Source organism: Equus asinus, chromosome 8, assembly GCF_041296235.1.
Source record: "Equus asinus isolate D_3611 breed Donkey chromosome 8, EquAss-T2T_v2, whole genome shotgun sequence".
Classification (NCBI taxonomy): domain Eukaryota; kingdom Metazoa; phylum Chordata; class Mammalia; order Perissodactyla; family Equidae; genus Equus; species Equus asinus.
In genome coordinates, this window is record NC_091797.1 from 97,135,326 (window position 1) to 97,145,655 (window position 10,330).

The 10,330-nt window shown below is 53.1% G+C and overlaps 1 pseudogene; it reads right to left on the reverse strand.

Moving 5' to 3' along the window:
- The window catches only part of LOC106822090 (tubulin alpha-3 chain-like), a 101,369-nt pseudogene extending 95,830 nt beyond the window's left edge, over positions 1–5,539 (reverse strand).
- Between the last annotated feature and the right edge of the window lie 4,791 nt (positions 5,540–10,330).

A 10,330-nucleotide genomic window follows, 5' to 3' on the forward strand; every position in this document is an offset into this window, starting at 1 on the left:
GGTCTGACCCAGATGGGTTAAATGCCCCCCTTGCTGGTCTGAGAGGAAGTCAACAAGCTGTGCAGAGGGGCCTCCACCAAGGTGGGCTGTTCCCTCCCCTGCTCACTGCTCTCCCCGAATCCCCCTGCCCAAACACTGGGCGCCTTCTCTCCCTCCATCAGCGCTGGCCCAGAAGAACGGGACAAAGGATTTCTCAGTGAGAAGCTGAAATGCTCATTAGATCAGGGTTTCTCCTCCGGGAGAATCTGTTTGCTTGTTTTTTTTTTTCCTCCCCAGGGAATTTAACGGGGAGCAGCGCAGAGAGAAACCGGGTCCAGGGGGCACCCTTGTCGGCTGGCGGGGAGTGGGTGGGGACTGGCTCTCTGAGGGCCTGGAGACTTTCCAAGTGCACACCACTCCACCCGCTGAGGGGGACAGCAGTGCTGGAGGGGGGTCTCCCATCCTGAGGCCTTACCTTCCCCGACCCCCACTTGTGGCATTGCATCCCTAGTGGGGGCCAAGGGCTTCTAGTCATTTCTGAGAGAAGGCCAGAGGCTCCTCCATTAATTCAGGGTGGGCAGCATCCTCTAGGATCCCTCATGTAGAGCTGGCCCTAGACCACCCGTCGCCAGGGCCCTGTGAGCCTCCTCCGGGCAGACCCCGGCCCCCACCCCCAAAGCCACTTGCTTTGAACCCTGGGGGCTAAGGGTGGGGACTCCACGCCGACTGACTATCCATGGCCTGCTGGCCCAGCAAAGCCGAGGGTGACGGGGACCCAGGTTGGGAAACAGTGGTTGGGAAGTGTGGGTCCCCAGTGGAAGTGCCCACACCCTTGGGTGACCCCAGTCATCCCCAGCAGCTCACCAACCCCATTCAGGGTGCAGGAAGATGGCATGGGACAGGGAGAGCCCCCGAGGCCTCTGCTGCAGGGAACCCCTCCCTTGTCTCTCTTGAGGGGGCCACCGCCTCCCTCCCCCATCCTCACCTGAGTGATCCCAGTGCGGGCTGGGGGCTACGAGCACCCATCAATGAGCCCTGCTCCACCACTCTGTGTGACAGAGAGCAGATCACTTATCTCTATGTGCCTCAGTCTCCTCCCATCACATGGGGTCATAATGATGCCTTGTCATGGGATTGTTAATGCTTTCTGTGTACAGCACGCATCAGGGTGCCTGGCATGTGCCCTCCCACTGTTAACTGATGTTATGATGTCCCAGGAGCTTGAGTGACCATAACAGCTTCCATTGAAGGCACTTACTCTGGTTTTATGTACTAAGAGATACATAATGTAATAGGTACCCTTTTAAGCATTTGTAAGAGTGCGGTTCAGTGGCATTAGGTACATTCACCTTGTTGTGCAGCTGTCAGCACCGTCCATCTCCAGAATGTGCTCATCATCCCAGAGCGAAGCTCTGTCCTCATTAGACACTAACCCCGTGACCCCTCCCCAGCCCCTGGACCTTCCATTCTACTTTCTGTGTGTGAGTCTCACTACTCTAGGTGCCTCACAGAAGAGGAACCATACAGTATTTGTCCCTTTGTGACTGTGATTTCACTCAGCATAGTGTCCTTATGGTTCGTCCATGTTGTAGCCCGTGACAGTACCTCATTTTTTCTCGGGGCTGAGTGGTACTCCAGCATGTGCATACAGCACATCTGTTTATCCTTTCATCCATCAGCGGACACTGGGCTGCGTCCACCTCTTGGCTGCTGGACTCATGCTGCCGTGAACCTGGATGTACCCGGGCCCTAGAGTGATGTGTTCTCTCACGACATCACTTTACAGTAAGTAGGTGCTGTGTCCCCATGTGAGAGACCGAGGCCGGGTAGGAGGCCTATGTACAGAGGGGACTGAGGCCTGTGCACAGACGCTTCCTGAAGGTCCCTCAGGCAGCTGTGGCCGTGCTCCCATCTGGGTGGGGCCGCAGGAACATGAAGGGTCTTTTCCTGCTCACCTGACATCTTTCTGGTCTGTCTGAGTGTGTGACATGTGCCACGATCCCTCACACACTAGAGAAGAGCTGGTGAATAAAAGGAGGCTGCTGCTGTCATTTTCAGTCTGCGACGTGTGCTCCTTACAGAAACGTTGGGAAGAGCAGAGAAGCAGAAAGAAGAAAACAAAAGCCCCCAGAGTCGGTGTGCATCCTCCCAGTCTACTGTGTTTCCTACCAATGTCCCAGGGGAGGGACCCATGGGCCTGTGGGGAGAGGAGTCAGAGGCGGGGCAGACCTCCCTGGGTGCTGGCCACCTGAGGTCCACACCAGGGGCCCAATGAGCGCCCCTGGCTGCCGGGTGTCCCTGCCTCCCTGCCTCACTGCTGGCGGCATCAGAGCTGAGTGGAGGGCCGGCACCAGGAGCTCCAGCACCTCACCTCCTGGGGCAGGTGCAGAGCCTGCTGCTGCGACTAGGCCGGGCCAGTGGTCCCACAGTGGGGGCTTCATGCCACCGTGGGGACAGGCCAGCACCTTCCCTCCCTGCCCCAGAGGGACAAGGTCACATCCAGAGCTACCCTCTGCCCCATGCCACCTGCTCTGAGCACTCGTCCCCAGGCCCCGGGCCTTCTGGCTGGGCCATGGGTCCAGGAGGACAAGGGCCTGGGCTGCCCTCGCAGAGGCCATGGTCGGGTGCAGGGCTTGGGTGCGGAGAAGGGAGCCGAGGGCAGTGGGAGACCACGAGGGCTCTGCACAGGTCCGTCTCCCGCCTCCAGGCATCCCCGGGAGGAAGCACATGGGGCTGGAGACAGCGTCCCCGATGGACTTGGCATGAGGAGGACGGCTCTGTCCTCCAGGTGGGGCGGACTCACTGGAATTAAGCTGCTGTTCAGAACTCCTGCAGACTCGGGATGACGGGGCCATGAGGGCCGCGTCCCCTCCCCTCCCTCACACGGCCAGACCTGTGGGCAGTTAACACGGGACACGCGGCCCAGAGTCTTTAGTTGGGATTCTTGAAGTCCCCAGATGACAGAGTGGGGTTGGGGGAGAAGGTTCCAGATTCTCTTAGTTAATCTGGTCAGAGGAAGAGGGGACCTGGGGAAACTGAGGCAGTGGGGTCACGGGAGACTTTCAGTTCTGGGGGAGGAGGTCAAGCCCAGAGGGCTGTTCCTTCCTGAGGACTGGGGCTCCCAGGGGTCAAAAGGCAGCTGGTGTGTCAGCCAGCTGACTTCACCTCTCCATCCCCCGCTCCCTGTGCAGGCCTGTCATCCTCTGTGTCACCTTCCATGGTGACCCTCACCACTGCAGACACCCCAGCCCCAGTGCAGGACATTCTGTGAGAAGTGTGGCCATTGGGATCATGACCTGGGCAGACCCCAAAGGGAACCCGGACCCACAACCTGCGGTCTGTGCTGGAAAGAGGGACCCTCCCTTGTTTCACAGATGCCCCCATCTTTCTTCCTCCACCTCGTAAATCTGTGGTTTGTGCCCCTCCTGTGGGCTCGCAGGCCTGGCTTCAGATGTGTGGGTTTAGTGTCTAAGAAGAGACCCTCTAATTCCTTGGATCCGGGTCCCCATCATGGGGCCCACAACAGGATCCTCCACCCACCACGTGGCTAATTCCATCAGCCCACGGTCCTGTCTACACCAGCTCTCATGTTAGCACAGGCCTCTGACCGCCTGTCTCTTTGTCTCCACCATGAGGGACAGTGTCTCTGTTGGCTGCTGTGTCTCTAGTATCCAGAATGTGCCACGCACAGTTAGTGCTCAATGAATGGTGGGCTTCTTCATTGCTGTTGCAGGGAGGCCGTGATGGAGGACACAGACTGTCCAATGAGATGACTGAGGTTGGTGTACTTGGGCAGCTCGATATCCAGGTTGTGCCAAGAAACATCATAGATGGCTTCAGTGTGCACCATGAAGGCACATTCAGCATGTTCCAGGGTTGTGTGGGTGGTCAGGATGGAGTTGGAGGGCTGCACCATGGCCATGGAAACCTGGGGCGCTGGGGAAATGGCAAGTTCGAGCTTGGACCTCTTGCCATGGTCCACTGAGAGGCGCTCTGTGAGCAGAGATGCAAACCCAGAGCCGGGGCCGCCCCCGGAGCTGTGGAAGATGAGGAAGCCCTGCAGCCCCGCACACAGACCCGCCTGAGAGAAAGCAGAGGATGGAAGTCAAGGCGGGAAGAAGGCACAGAGCAACCTCCACAGCCCCGGTCACTTCTCTTCCTCTGCAAGAACATACGGTTCACACCCTCCACAGTGAACATGCATGGCACTTAGAGGCAAAGCAGACAGACGGTAAAGATGTATGCATGCACCACAGCCACCCTGGAGGGTAAGACTGTGGACTCGTGATTAAGGCCTCAGTTTTGCCACAATGTCCTCCTCGTCACATTCCAAGACCTACCCTCCCGTACAGGACAACATCCAGAAGTGGCCTTCTCAGTGCGCTTCTCACCAGTTTCTGGTCCAGGACCAGGTCGACGATCTCCTTGCAGATGCTTCAGTGGCCTCTGGTGTAATTATTGGCTGCGTCTTCCTTCCCGGTGATCAGCTGCTCCGGGTGGAAGGGCTGCCTGTGGGTCCCTGTGCACACTTCATCTACAAAGAGGACACAGGGGCCATGAGTCTTTAAGGCCTGTTGTTAACTCACCAGGGTGGACAGATTGGGATCGTCCCCTTCTACCAAGCACACGCTGTTCCTTGTAGGTCAGCAGCATTGGTGTCTCACAGGAAACGTCTCTGTGTAATACACAGACTACAACTGCACCCAATGGCTCTAGGAGAGAGGAGTCAACTCATGGGACAAATGCCAGTGTGACCAGTTCCCCAAGAAGGGAGGAGAGCTCTCACACTCACACACAGGCAACTCTTCACGTGTGTGTTTCTTCCATCCCCGTAGCTACAGCCAAGAGTGGGATTTAAAAATCCCTTACAGGCTAGACAGTCTACAGCATGACTGTTTCTGGGCAGTCCCATCAGGGCACCCTATGTGGCCCAGGTCTCACAGGCTTCAGGGTGACATTCTGTCATCCCCTGGTGGCCACTGAAAGGTGTTCTCTTTGCAGCTCTCCTGGGAAACTACCTCAGACTTCTAATCTGGGGGAACCCAACGAATGTTCTATACTGACCTTTCTATGTCTAAGATGCAGGTCAAGACTCGTGCCCCAGCCTGAGGGAGCACACAGCACTAAGGAGGGACCAGTGCCCGGGTGCCTTGCAGACAGGGTCTACACAACCACCTGGCCGGGGCCGAGGAGGCCACGAGTGACTCCACCCCCAGCCCATCTCAGTGCCGGCCAACCTCACTGCAGGTTCTTCTCAATTAGGAGCCTGAGTCCCATGGACATGTCAGGCACTAACCTTCCAGTGTGTGACCTAACGTGACCACGGGCATACACTTGTATGTCTGTCCCTTCTGCAGGGGGATCCAAGGAGCCCATGGGGGGCTTTAGCAAGGCTCTCCCACCCTCCCAGGACAGCCACCCCGAGTGTCCATGTACCTACCGACACGGTGGGCTCCAGGTCCACAAACACTGCTCTGGGCACACGCTTGCCAGCCCCAGTCTTATTGAAGGACGTGTTAAACGAGTCATCCCCACCACTGATCATTTCGTCTCTTGGCATCTGACCATTGAGTGAATTCCATGTTCAAGGCAGTACCATTCCCAGCAGCCATCGCCGATCTGGACCCCCACCCACCCCACATGGGTAGAGATGCACTCACTCTGGGACCCAGAACATAAACGTGAGACCCTCGTCTGAAGACAATCGACACTCTATGACATGCAAAGGAGACCTGATATCATGAATTAGTACTTGTAAAACATTTTGGTGTCTGCAGGTTTTCTCAGACATCACATCCCTTGACCTGCCATGATTATTTCATATCTGAACACCTGCCATCCAACATGGATGGAGACACACTTGAACCATGATAGCACCATTATGAACTCGTCTTCCAAGCAATCAGTAAGTAATATAAAAACTAATATAAAATAAGCAGTCAAGTAATCTTTCTTCCACCAAAGGAGGGATTTCCCACCCTGTTTTAAGCAATGGCTTAGGAAACCAGACAAATTACATGAAATAACACTTTTTGGTCACTGGCCAACAGGCAGCAGAGACAGTGATGGCTCAGAGCAGAGAAACAAAGTCAGCATGTTCCTGCCCCAGAAACCTGCTGGGGAGTTTCCCGGCTGCAGCAGAGGGAGGGAGACCCGAAGCCCAGGGATCCCCCTGAGTTGTGAAGAGAGGATTCAGGGTTCAGGTAGACAAAGGCAGCTGGAAACCATGGTGCCGAGAGAGAGGTGGGGAGAGAGCTGCAGGGAAGAGCTCTGTGCAGACCAGCGGGGGGTCCCACAGAGCCCACAGCTGTGGCCGGCTCGGCACACATGTGTGGGGGACTCCTGAACTCACAGCCACCACGCTGGAAAGACCTCTCCCTCACAGACACTGCACAGGGTCCTCAGAAGTGGGGCCCAGTGAGGGCTACAATCCAGGCTGTTCGGAACCTACCTAAGCAAGCTGAAAAGCAAGCCTCAAAGGGTCACACTGTTCCCAGGTGTATTTATAGCATCCCCAAAAAAGCCTACATATAGCTAAAGGAATACCAAGGAAACCTAACACCCGAGAATGTGAAATTCATAATGTCTGGTGTCCAATCTAAACTTACCAGGTATATAAAAAAAATCCAGAAAATGTGACCCTATGAAGAGAAAAAGAAATCAATAAAAACAGACCCAGAAATGGCATAGATGATAGAATCAGTAGACAAGGACATTAAAATAACTGTTATATATCCACATGCTCAGGAAGGTAGAGGAAAAATTAGCATGATAAGAGGAACATGTTTGATATTAAAAAGACCTAAGTCAAACTGCTAATGATAAAAAAGATAGTGTCTGAAATGAAAAATACACTAGATGGTATTAATGACAGATTATATACCGCAGAAGACAAGACATGAGGATGATAAAAAGTTCTGGAAACAGTGGTGCTGGTTATACAACACATGCATGTACTTAGTGCTACTGAGTTATATCCATAAAAATGGTTACAATGGTAAATTTCTTGTTGTGTGTATCTTACCACAAAAAAGGGATACTCAGCAATGAAAGGAACCATGTCGACATGTGCAGCCACACGGATGAATCTCAGTCACAGTGGAAGAACCCAAACCACAACAAAAACTGAGCTCAGTGATCCCATTGACATAAAATTTTAGAAAACAAGGAAAGGAGGGGCAGAAGGGGGTCAGGAGGGTGGGCTCACAAAGGAGTATGAGGGAACTCAGGGTTACGGACATGTTCATTATCTTGATAGAGATGATGGCCTCATGGGTTATCAACATGTTAACAAATGCTAACCCTTGTCAAATTATACACTTGAAGTAAGTATTTTATTTTTATGTCCATTATCCCACAACAAAACTGAAAGAAAAAGGCAAAAGAAAGATTTTTTCAGACATTCAAACACTGAGAGAATTAATCATTAGAAGATCACTACGACAAGAGGTGTTAAAGGAATTCAGCTAGGCAGAGGGAAGATGACAGGGGCAGCTCCAGTTGGTCTAGTGGGTAATTTGGGCATGCTCCATTGTGGGGACCTGGTTTCAATTCTCAGGAGTGCACCTACACCACTTGTCTGTCAGTGGCCAGGCTTCAGTGGTAGCTCACATACAAAAAGAGGAGGATTGGCAGCAAATGTTAGTTCAGGGTGAATCTTCCTCAGCAAAAAATTTTTTAAAAAGGGAAACAATACTAGATGGACAACTGGGACTACACGAGGAATGAAGATGTCACAACTGCTACATATGTGGGCAAATATCAAAGACTTTTCACCATATTTTAGAAACACAGTTGAATGTTAAAACAAAAATAATGATTTATTGTGGGGTGCATAACTCACATAAAAGTAAAATACAACAATCACTAGCACAAGGGCAAGAAGGGGACACAGAAGTGGACTGTCGTGAAGTGGACAGTGTCACCTGAAGGCAGACTGGCACAAACAGGAGATGGAGGCAGGAATCCTCAAAGCAACCACAAAACATGAAATCAAGTGGCTGAGCCATGAAGCTAATACAGGAGGTAAGATGGAATCATACGAACAATTAACCCAAAAGAAGGTAGAAAAAGAGGGAAATGGGGACAAACAAATGGGATAAATAGCAAACAAACATCAACCTGGTGGATCTAAACCCAACCACGCCCATAGTCACATCAGCATCCTTACAAATTCCATGTGATTACCTAATAAAGGCGGATTGTCAGAGGGAGAAAAAAGCAAGACCTAACTCTGTGCTAAGTACAGGAAGCCCAGAGACAGGGAACAGGAAAGAGGAGAGAGACCCGGCAGGCTGAGGCTCCATCGCAGGAAAGGAGGGCAGCTGCAGGGGCAGTGCAGTGTGCATTCTGTTCTGTCTGCTTTCTGCTGGCAGCAGCACATGCTGAGCACAGACGGGCCTTGGTCTGAGAGAGGGGAGGCTGGCATGGACGGACCACCCCACCAGGCATGCTCCAAGCAAGGGTAGAGGGAACTCTGCTCTGGATGAGGTGGGACAGCAGGGGTGGGGGGATGCACAGGCACACGGAGTGGGCAGCAAGGACATTGCTCCAGCACATGGGGAACAGGTGGAGATGCTGGGGCCTCCCACTCTGCCACTCATCTCAGGCTTCTCTAACAGCACCATTGTGGGCTCAAACCTGCAGCTGGGTGGGCTGACTAGCAAGAACTCAGGGTCTCTCCGTTCTCTGATGACCCCCGATGGCCTCTGGTTGGGGGTGGGAGGGAGGCCCCGCCAGACAGCACCTGGCCCACAGGGAGCTCCCAGGGAGCAGTGCACTCACGTGGGGTCCAATGGGGAGAGCGCAGGCCAGGACCAACAGTGCTCCTTTCAAAGCAAAGACTTTCCCAGGGGAAGAGGGTCATTTCCTAATAACAAAGGGGCCATTCACCAGGAAGGCATCATAGTTCTTGACAGCTGTGTATCAGGAGAGTCGTAGCCTCTAGACCCAGAGCTTCAAATATACAAAGAAAACCCACAGAACTGAAAGGAGAAACAGATGGCCCACAGTCTGAGATTTCAACACTCGCTCCATTACTGATGGAGCAGCTAGACAGAGACGAGGACGGATGCGGAAGCCCTGGATGGCACTGTCACCACTCTGCCCAAACTGACGTTACAGAACACGCCCCCCAACACAGCAAAGGACACACTCTTCTCACGTGCACAGGGGACATTTGCCGAAAGAGACCACATTCCCCACCAACCAGAGACAAGTCTCAGTAAACCCCAAATAAGCCAAAGAAGAGTTTGCTCAGTAGTGGGAGGAAGAGTGGAGCCCAGAGAGCCCTGAGCAGCCCCGCCTCCAGCTCCAGTCTCAGTCACTGCACCCTTGAGGGGTGAGCTGGCCCAGCCACTGTCACCACACCCTGAGCAGCGAGAACAAGACCCTCAGCTGCCCCCGCCCCCTGTGCTGCCGACACCAAGCCCAGCACTATGGGTGGAGTGCAGGCACAAGAGGGTAATTGTGACACAGGCTTGGGAACAGTAAAATGGTTCAGGGTAAGAAGTGCATATGGTTTCATCCACAGGCAGGAGCAGGGAAGATGCACTGGTACCCAGACCACCTGTTTTCCGCAGCCTCAAAGGGCAGGACAGGTACAGCCAAGGCTACTTGGTTGTTTAAGCAATCAGAGTTCATTGATAAAGGGGAACAGAATGAGGAGTGGGGAAGCAGGGAACATCAAATCAGTCCTTACAACATCCACACCACAATCAGCTGGGAAGTCCCAATAGTTTGCATGGCAGCTGGGATGCCGACTGTCCGGGTCTGAGGCAGAGTGTCCTCTCCTCCGTGAGACTCCCAATCGTTCTATGCCTGTGACTCCCATTTATTCTAAAGTTTTCTGGGTTCTGACTCAGGGTTTCAGCCATTTAGATACTTTGAGTTGTTTTTTCTTGTTCCCATGGATCGGTTGTTTTTATATTTCAGTTCCCATGGATGGGATGTTTCTATAGTCTGGTCAGATGTCTCTTGGGGTGGCCAGCCCAGACAAGGAGCATGATGCAGGACATTTTCTTACTAACTTGTGCCTTGGGGTCAGGGTCAAAGTGGCCATTTCTGGCTCTGAGCCCAGTCACCCTCTTTCATGTAGGCCCCAGATCCCAGTGTCCCTGGAAGGCGGGGAGGTCAATGAACTCTGTACATTATGGGCCCTGACATCCCCTCCTATCCATAGGACACTAGGTGAACTGAAAGCCCCTGTTTTAAAAACGTACACAAGCAACATCCAAGGAACAGGAGACAAACCAGTATAATGAGGTAAAGGGCATCCTTAAAATAACTGCCCCACCCTGTGGGAGCCATGAGGATAGGCCAGGGGGATAATTGATATTATGCATTTGGTTTT